We start from the raw sequence: 10,259 nt of genomic DNA, 5'->3' as shown, positions 1-10,259 counted from the left end.
CGTCAGCGGTGTATTGAGGTCTCCAAGTATGATTGTATTTTTGTTAGTTTTTGTTTTAAGGTCAATAAGTAGCTGTCTTATATATTTTGGTGCTCCTTGGTTTGGTGCATATATATTAAGGATTGTTATGTCTTCTTGATTCAACTTCCCCTTAATCATTATGAAATGACCATTTTTGTCTCTGAGTACTTTTTCTGTCTTGTAGTCAGCATTATTAGATATGAGTATTGCTACACCTGCTTTTTTTTGGGTGTTGTTTGCTTGGAGTATTGTTTTCCAGCCTTTCACTTTGAATTTGTTTTTATCCTTGTTGCTTAGATGTGTTTCTTGTAGGCAGCATATAGTTGGATTTTCTTTTTTAATCCATTCTGCTACTCTGTGTCTTTTTATTGGTAAGTTTAATCCATTTACATTTAGTGTAATTATTGACACTTGTGGGTTCCCTACTGCCATTTTATAAATTGCTTTCTGTTAGTTTTGTATCTAGTTTGATTCTTCTCTTTTGTTTTTCTATCATTTGTTTTTGTTTGTTTGTGTTCCATACTTCTTTCCTCTGTTGCTACCTTTTTTAAGTCAAGTGTTTTTGTGGTGGTTTTTTTAAGGGTGGTTACCATTAAGTAATGAAAAGGGTACCTACCATATTCATTGTAGTACCCTATCTTATAAGTATTTATGCACTTCATCATCCTTTGCTACTGTTAATCTCCATCTTCTCCCCCCTTTTTTTCCTTTGTTGTCACAGTTTAAGTTTGGTTTTATTGTGTTCTTGGTGGAGCTGTTACTTGTGGTGTTGTTTTCTTTTGTTCTTTGAATCTGGTTGGAAAACCCCCCTTAGTATTTCCTGGAGTGGGGGCTTTCTGTTGATAAATTCTCTCATCTTTTCTGTATTTGTGAATGTTTTTATATCTCCTTCATACTTGAAGGATAGCTTTGATGGGTATAGTATTCTTGGCTGAAAGTTCCTCTCTTTCAGGGCTTTAAATATTGGGGTCCACTCTCTTCTAGCTTGTAGAGTTTCTGCTGAGAAATCTGATGATAATCTAATAGGCCTTCCTTTATATGTTGTACTCTTCTTTTCCCTGGCTGCCTTGAGAATTTTTTCTTTGTCATTGGTTTGTGTCATCTTTATTATGATGTGCCTTGGAATGGGTTTGTTGGGGTTAAGAAAACTCGGTGTTCTGTTTGCTTCTTGAATTTGAGGCTTTAGTTCCTTCCACAGGCTTGGGAAGTTCTCGTCTATTATTTGTTTGAGTATATTCTCCATTCCATTTTCTTTCTCTTCTCCCTCTGATATACCTATTATTCTTATGTTATTCTTTCTGATGGAGTCAGACAATTCCTGTAGGGCTTTCTCAGTTTTTATTATTTTTGAGTCTCTTTCTTCTTCTCTCTGTTGTGCCTCAAGTTGTTTGTCTTCTATTTCACTAATCCTATCTTCAATCTGGGCTGTTCTGTTAGCTAAGCTTGTTACCTCGTTTTTCAGCTCGTGAATTGAGTTTTTCATTTCTGTTTGATTTGTTTTTATAGTTTCAATTTCCTTGGTAATATATTCTTTGTGTTCATTGAGTTGTTTTCTGATCTCCCTATATTGCCTTTCTGTGTTTTCTTGTATATCTCTGAGTATTTTTAAGATTTCTATTTTAAATTCTCTGTCATTTAGCTCCAAGGCTTCCAATATGTTAAGTCTTTTCTCCATAGATTTTTCCACATCTATTTGTGTTACCTCTTTTTCTTTTGTATCCATAATATTCGATTTCCTCTTTCTTATCGGCATCTGAGGGTGGTCTTATTGATAGCACGCAGGCGCACTCCCTCGCGGCTTGAATGAGCTTCGCTGCGGTAGCTTCCTCCACACCCTCATCTCTCAGATTCAAGTGATAACAGTCCTTTTGCTTTCAGTTTGTGTGGAACTCCGGAATGCTCCGAGGATAAATTTTTCTGTTTCTAGTTGATAAATTTGTTGTGATTTAGGGGAGAGCTGTCGGACGCGCTTCTCACGGCGCCATTTCCGTGACGTCACTCCTCAAGCTTGCTATTTTAAAGAATTTCTATTATAACCTTGGTGGGTCTTTAATGGGTCTGGTCATCTCTGCTCAATTGAAGACAAATTGATAATATTTTAGCTCTAGTTTTTTGTAGGTTGGCCAAAACTGTGGTGGGGCCTCCTTCAGAATATGATTTCTCCCCTGCCAAACCTTGCTGCTGCCCCTCCCTTTTCATCTACAGGTGCTGATTCCAAGGGCAGGCCTTTATGAGCATATGGCACAATAGCGGCTTCCCAGGGAAACCAAATGGCAGCATTTGATTATCTGATACACTAGACTAAAACTCTACAGCAGCAGGGACCAACAGCTCCAGCACAGTGGGTAATACCTGCTAGGTTCTCAGTAAATATTACCTGCATAAATGAAATATTATGTAACTATTAAAATGAGTTGTAGAATACATACTATCATCAAATGAGTTTGTAATTTAAATCTTAAGTAAAAATTGTATTATAAAATTAATAATGTAAATCACATATAAAATGTAAATATATATACATATCTAGCATATTTATGAATAGGATACTATTAACATCTCTGTGGATAATTCATCTTTACATTTCTATTAAAAATTTATACAATTACAACTTCTATAACTGAATGATTAAAATTAATACAATTATTTATTATGTAAATGAAAGTGAATTGCCTCTTTATGAAGTAGTTTTAGATATTTAGTATAGAGAAGTGAGCAAAACCGCTGACAATTGGGACAGAAACAACCAAAGGTTCGTCACTCACATGTCTGCTGTTAAGTCTAAGATGGTTGATTGAGCACAGAGCAGGTCCCACATCAATCTCTTTTTCCACGTGGCTTCTCCACATAGCCAGTTTTGGCTTTCTCACTGGTATAAGGATATTTTACATGGTGACTGTGTTCCTCAGACTGGACATTCCAAAAGACTCTGATGGTAGATGGCAGGTTTTTTATGACCTAGTTTCAGGAGACTTTTAACAGCAAACCTGCTTTGTTTTATTCACTGTAATATAGACACATAAAGAGAGGGCAGGAAATGAACTCTGTTTCTCAGTGAGGAATGTTTCAACATACAGAGAAAGAAGGAATTGTTGGCTCCTGTTTTAGAGACAAGCTAATATATAATGTTTATGATGCTCTTAGTTGTAGGTACGTGTCCAGGTTTGCCTTACCATCCAATTAAAGCTTTTATATTTTGATAGAAGAAGAATTATTTGATATGCATGTTGTTAATCAAATATGTTTGGACTTAGTTCCACCATAATATTTTATAACATATTTTTCTCTTTTTATATGTTCTTTAAGAGATTAGGTATGTAGATTATTACTGATTTTAAATGTTAATATTACTTTTCTTTTTATAATTAGAACAGCTGATAAGTGGTTTTACTTGCAGTGTTTGCCTTTAAGAAATTCATAATATACTGATAGATTTAAATATTTATTTATAAATTTAAGTAAATTTACTCTTGACAGAGTAACATTAGTAACTGTCTAATGACTTCTGTACGGAGAAGGAGAAAAGCAAGTGCACTAAACGGTCTTCTCTGTCCTGTTCTGCTAACTGATTACTTTGATACTTTGATATTTTCACTTCTTTTGGTTATGTTTCTATTTAAATAGTAGTATATTTTGATCTCAATTACTGTCTTCAGCTTTTCCTAATTCTAACTATTTAAATTCTATAACTTAGATTATCTCTAATATTCAGCCGTATTTCTCTGTTTAAATGAATTCAAAATGCAGTGCTTCCAGCAGCAGTTCTTCCCAGTTTTGATTGGCTGAGGTTTAAATAAGTGATCTTTCTTGATTTCAGGCTAGTTAGCAAATATTTACCTGTTGTTTAAACTTTGATGACACTGGACATCCTACCTCTATCACATTTTCTTTCTTTGAGAATACTATAGGTATGTAGGTATTAATCTATTCTCAGTTAACTAGTATTCAACTGTCTTATTATATATGCAGTCTTCTATCAAGTTGCATATTTGTCATAATTTATTAAAGGATATTTTATCTTCTTTATCCAACATTTTAACTGTTTCCTTTGAATTTTTTTTCTTTCCATTTGTTTATTCTTGATTGTCTCTGTGTGTACTATTTGGATGGCTGTGTTTGAGAATATTGAAATTTTAAATTTTCCCAAAGCCTCCAGAGAGGCAGAATTTTTCTCCATCTTCTTCTGTAAGTTACTTAGCGTGAAAGATCTGATATGAAATGAAAGTCTTACAGGATAAATCTTGCCCTTTTCAATATCTGATGCCAGCTCTACTGATCACCTCTTGATGAGGAACCATGGTCAAATCTCAAGCAGCAAAATAGAGTCATTTTGTCGGATGAATATTTTATTGCAAAGAAAAAAATAAGTAAGGGACCCAGCAGTTCCTGGAATTTCTTCTTAAAGCTTGGAAATAGTCATAGTCAGAATTGCTTTGGCAAATATATGTGGGAAGGGTAGAGGCTTAAGGAAAGTGAGAATGATGCAGTGAATTTACTATGTCAGACAAAAGCCAGAAGAGTACCAAGCTGAGCTCTTCCCTAAAACGATAAGAAATGCTCTACTGAGTGCAGCCATAAGCTTACCTTCCTGACGACTGGGAGCTGGGCTGACACTGAGAGATAGTTAGTGACACTTAGAATCCAGTGGTCTGGCTATTTTCTGGACATTTTTTCTGAAATAACATTTAAAGTGCCTTATACTTCTCATCCTAAAGAAAAAGGCATAGTGTGGTGAGTGATTTTTGGATTTAAGGGGCAGCCTTTACCTCATTTATCAGTACGGTCCTCACCCATTTAACAGTAGGCATAATGTTGCCAGTTTTGAGTGGTACCTAGGGTCACTTGGTACTAGGGCTCTGTAGCAGGTCCAGAAGGTTGTTGAATTTGTACTGCCTTTCAGCAGATCCAGTGATGTTAGAAAATCCATAGCAAACAGAGTTTTATCTATTGAGTCTTTGAAAAGCCCCAAAAAGGAGAGCTTGCAGGACAAACTCCTAGAGTTCGGAGTGCTTAGCAGCATCTAAGAATTAACTCCTTTCTTGGCTTACATCTACAGACTCTGAGTATATCCTCAGTGTGGCTAAGGGAGTAGGAAATAGCTCATGCCTGCTTTGCAGATAGCTCAGTTTTTATGTTTGCATAACTAAAACCTACATCCTCGCTAAAGGTGGCACAGGAAGTTAATGGTGAGAGAAAATTATGCTCTTTTAGGGGAGCTTATGCAGAACATTTGACATTATCCTTTGTGTGAAGAGAAAAAAATGTTTGAGATAAGATATTCATAGATTTCTGTCTAGTGGAAAATAGCCTGGCTGTTTTTTCAGAGCCTTGGGCATACCCTGGATAGCATAATAATCCTGAGGAAAAAGCATGCATATGGACCAATGAACACATCCTGTTCAAATCTTTGTTCTGATATTAATACCCACACAGAAACACTCATCACAAAGATGCCCTAAATGTCCAGGTAGGAATGATGATCCTTCTAATGAAGGCCACTTAGCTTGTCATTTAATCTACCCAGTGCTCACCCAATGGACTTTGAAAAGAGTAGTCATGGTGACAGGGATGGAAAGTGTATTTCAACCCTAGTTTATAACTTCAGTTTTACTAAGGATAATCTAGTTAGAATAGTACTGGATGTCTAAACTCTAAGTATAGAAACAAACACTGAAACTTCCATAGTGTTCTAGCATTGAGGAAGCCAACAAATTACTTGTACATTTATCATAGATGAGGCAGAAATTTCTGTTTCTATGGTTGACATCAATTTTGAATGTGGCTTTGCTTTTCATGCCTGATAACACTATGTTATAACTTACAGAATACCTGATTTAGTGACATGGGATTACATATAATATCTTTTCACATCTCAAAACCCAGTTGAGGCCCTGGTGAGGAAGTCCCAGGTTTGATCCCGAGTCAGGGCACACATGAGAAACGACCATCAGCTTCTCTTCCCCCTCCTTCTTCCCTTTCTCTCTCCCTTTCTTTCTCACAACCAGTGGTTTAATTGGTTTGAATATCAGCCCTGGGTGCTGATGATAGCTTGTTTGATTTGAGCATTGGCCCAGATAGGGGTTGCCAGGTGGATCCCAGTCTGGGCGCATGTGGGAGTCAGTCTCTCTATCTCCCCTCTTCCATTGAAAAAACAAACAAACAAACAAACAAACAAGAAACCCATTTAGTATGGATGAATTATGGTAGGTTTATAATCAAATGAACTAGTGGTGCCACAGTATTGCATATCATTTGATAGCTGTCAGTCACATGGAATATTGAAATGAGCTCTTTAAGCTCTAACTAAAGAATCAACTCAGTGAGAAATCCCATGTGGATAAGGTACTGACTTTCAGAATATGGTATATATGTTAAGTCAATGGCCAGTAAGTGATGCTATATTATTATTTCATTGGTACCAGAACACAGGAGGGGAGAACTGACCCCTGTTACCAACACTTGGGGAATTTTTTCCTCCTGTCTCCAGAACTTAAACCCTCCATCAGAATTAGAGGCTTCATTTGGAAGGGGTACAAATTTAAGGTTCTACTAATTTAAAGCTGTGTTTGCTATCTCATAATTTGGGACTGATAACATTATTAGACTAGCAGACAAAATAAGGTATTACTTTGTCTAGAATAATAGATCCTGTTGCTCAGGAAACAATAAAGAAATACTACTATCTAAGGAAGGTATTCAGGAAAATATATGGAAAATGAAGGATTCACTGGAGCATCTTTGGGTGTTTTCACACTCAGAAATAACAATATAAAGGCAATTAAAGCAACTATGATTAGAAAAGTATTCAGACCCTGTGTTAATAAAGATTTGTGTTCTACACTGTGCAGGCAACATAGAAAAATCAAAGTTCAGAGTGAGGATAAAGGTGACCTAAAATGTGTGGTAGAGAAGGAAAATGATGAGTAAAGAGGCCTAATAGCTAATTCTGCTCACTCTTCCATTTTAAGAATTTTTATTTAAGATTATAGCTAGCCTCTGTCCATATGCATCACTAAAAGAATAGATTCAGGAGCGCCAACCCTAGTCCCCCACACGGCCCCATTTTCTCTCCAACAAGATGAAACAAACTATCATGAACCAACAGAAATGCGCCAAACTGCAGGCACAAGTGCACATTGGTGGGAAAGGAACTGCTCATAGAAAGAAGAAGGTGGTTCACAGAACAGCTATAGCAGATGACAAAAAGCTTTAGTTCTCCTTAAAGAAGTTGGGTGTAAACAATATCTCTGGTACTGAAGAGGTAAATATGTTCACAAACCAAGGAACAATGATCCACTTTAACAACCCTAAAGTTCAGGCATCTCTGGCAGCGAACACTTTCACCATAACAGGCCATGCTGAGACAAAGCAGCTGACAGAAATGCTACCCAGCATCTTAAACCAGCTTGGTGCAGACAGTCTGACTAGTTAAAGGAGACTGGCTGAAGCTCTGCCCAAACCATCTGTGGATGGAAAAGCCCCACTGGCTACTGGAGAGGATGATGATGATGAAGTTCTAGATCTTGTGGAGAATTTTGATGAGGCTTCCAAGAATGAAGCAAATCGAATTGAGTCAATGTCCGAAGAAGATAGACTTGAAGAAGTTACTGGGAGCTGTTATTTTATTTTATGACTGCTTTTTCAAATTTTGTTTATGGATCTGATAAGATCTAGATCTCTTAATATTTTTAAGCCTATGCAACTTGGACACTGCAGCTCTTTTCAGTTTTTGCTTATATTTAAATCATTCTTTGCAGCTAATTAAGCTGAAAAAACCTGGGAATAAAGTTTGAAACACAGGTTAATAAAGAAACAAAGAATGGATTCAATGCAGAGTTTGAGCAGACCTGGAGTTCAGACCATAGCCACCTTTGTTGATATACTGACCTAATTACGTTTAGTCCACTTGCTTTTCAAGATATTTTTCAGTATTATTTTAGTTTCTCTCCTGCAGCTGCTAGGAGCTTTCTCAGCCCTATTTGGCTGTAAGATGGGTAGGTGCAGGAGTTAATACTTCCTGGGATAACCGCAATTAATGAATAAAGGATTTTCTTCTAAATGCCCCAGGTTTCTTGTTCTCTTTCTAGACAGTTCTGGAGAATGTCTCATATGGTTTCCTAAAGTTCCTGATATGGATTAGGTCTCATTATCCCCAGCACTAATATGTCCATTAATGCAATTTTTATTGCTTTTCACACTCCCATGTGTCATTTTGTTAAATTCCTTAATAGTATTTCCTGAGGTCATGTCCCTAATAAATTATCTGCTTCCAAGACTGTCTCAAGATCTGCTGAGATCCCAAAATAGGATATAAATATATATAATTCTGAGTTGCTTAAAAATAATTATATATCATTAGATTTCATACTAATATTTTACCTCCTTAATCACATGAAAGGCATCAAATACTTTAAGTTAGAATAATATGAGATAAATGAAAGTATGGACCAAAATAAGTTAATTCAACTCAGCCATCTAAAATGTGTATATAACGACACCAGATTTGCTGTCACAGATTAGATCTGAAAAAATATATGTACCCCTGTGAGAAAGGCATAATGTTTCTTGTAAAGACTTTGACCTTGCCAAATTACTTAACAAGGAGAAAAGATACAATTAGAAAATAGAAAAATATTCTAATTTTCATTACTATCTAGTTTAGGTTCTTATCAGAATGTGATAGATATTAATTAGGAGTGCCTTAGGTCTTAAGTATGCATAAAACAAATTAGATTTATAACTGTATTGATGTTATATATATTTCCAATTAAATTGCCTTACTTAGCAACTTGAAACTACCCTTGACCATGACAATCCTGATTTCTGCAAGAATACTATTAGTTATTCAAAGGCTTATATATTATGCAATGACTCACAGTATCATGTATATCTTAAATTGCCTTATAAACTCTTCTAAATTTAAATTAACCTTAGAATATTCTGACTCACTACATGACAGAAGTTTTAATGGAACTCAATTAGACCTCAAAGAGAAATAGGGAAATTTATGCTCCTATTTTTCTTATTTAATATACAGAGATTAAATTTTTAAATAAAAATTATATTTAATTTTAATATCTGTGACACATATATTAAGTGAAATGAATATAATATTGCCATTATATTTTAAAATTATTTTCTATAAAAATGTCATTACAATTTGTAGAGCTTTGCACATATATAAAACATTTACTAAAAATGTTTTGGGCCTCATTTTCTTGAACTTCACAATGATTATACTTATTCCAATAATCCATATATGAGAACTGCATGAGTTAATGTTGTAAAACCCCTATAACAGCATCTGGCCGATATATGTGTCCTATACTGAATATAATACATATTTTTATTTTTAAATAACATATATCAAAGGTGAGGATGAGGGATTTGATCAGATATGTAGGGGAATCAGAAATCAAAAGTACATGGATTTATTTATTTATTTATTTTCAGAGATGGAATGAGTGATCAATAGGGACAGACAGGAATGGAATGAGATGAGAAGCATCAATCATCAGTTTTTCGTTGCAACACCTTAGTTGTTCATTGATTGCTCTCTCATATGTGCCTTGATCGTGGGGCTACAGCAGACCCAGTAACCCGTTGCTCAAACTAGTGACCTTGGGTCCAAGCTGGTGAGCTTTTGCTCAAACTGGATGAGACTGCGCTCAAGCTGGCGACTTTGGGGTCTCGAACCTGGGTCCTCTGCATCCCACTCTGACATTCTATCCACTGCACCACCGCCTGGTCAGGCCTGGATTTATTTTAAACTGACTTAGCAAAATTCTTGCTACAACTGAGTGGTACAGGCTCAACTAGGACTGAAGCCAAGCCATGCCTAGAGGACTTTGTCTTAGAGGAACCTGAGGAGGTCAAGGAGAGCATCTTTTTCAAGCTGTAAATGTGAGCCATTTATTGTGTGAAAGGTGGACTCAAAGAGAGGAACTGACATCTTGGAGGGCAGAGGGAAGATACATAAAAGAGAATTCCCAGAAGGCAGCTCTGAGTCCCATGGATAAATTAGAAACATGTTCTATTCAAGATGTCAGCCTGACCAGGCAGTGATGCAGTGAATAGAGCATTGGCCTGGAACACTGAGGACCCAGGTTCAAAACCCCAAAATTGCTGGCTTGAGCATGAGTTTGCCAGCTTCAGTGTGGGATCATAGACATGACCCCATGGTTACTGGCTAGAAGCCCAAGGTCACTGGCTTAAGCCCACAGTCACTAGCTTTAGCA

The 10,259-nt window shown here is 36.2% G+C and overlaps 1 pseudogene; it reads left to right on the top strand.

The window, feature by feature from the left end:
* The first annotated feature begins 7,099 nt into the window (after positions 1-7,099).
* Positions 7,100-7,654, top strand: LOC136309333 (transcription factor BTF3 pseudogene; annotated as a pseudogene).
* The last annotated feature ends 2,605 nt before the right edge of the window (positions 7,655-10,259 follow it).

The sequence above is a fragment of the Saccopteryx bilineata genome, chromosome 6 (assembly GCF_036850765.1).
Source record: "Saccopteryx bilineata isolate mSacBil1 chromosome 6, mSacBil1_pri_phased_curated, whole genome shotgun sequence".
NCBI lineage: Eukaryota > Metazoa > Chordata > Mammalia > Chiroptera > Emballonuridae > Saccopteryx > Saccopteryx bilineata.
Note: the sequence above shows the minus strand (reverse complement) of the source record. Positions and strands in the feature narration are given on the sequence as shown.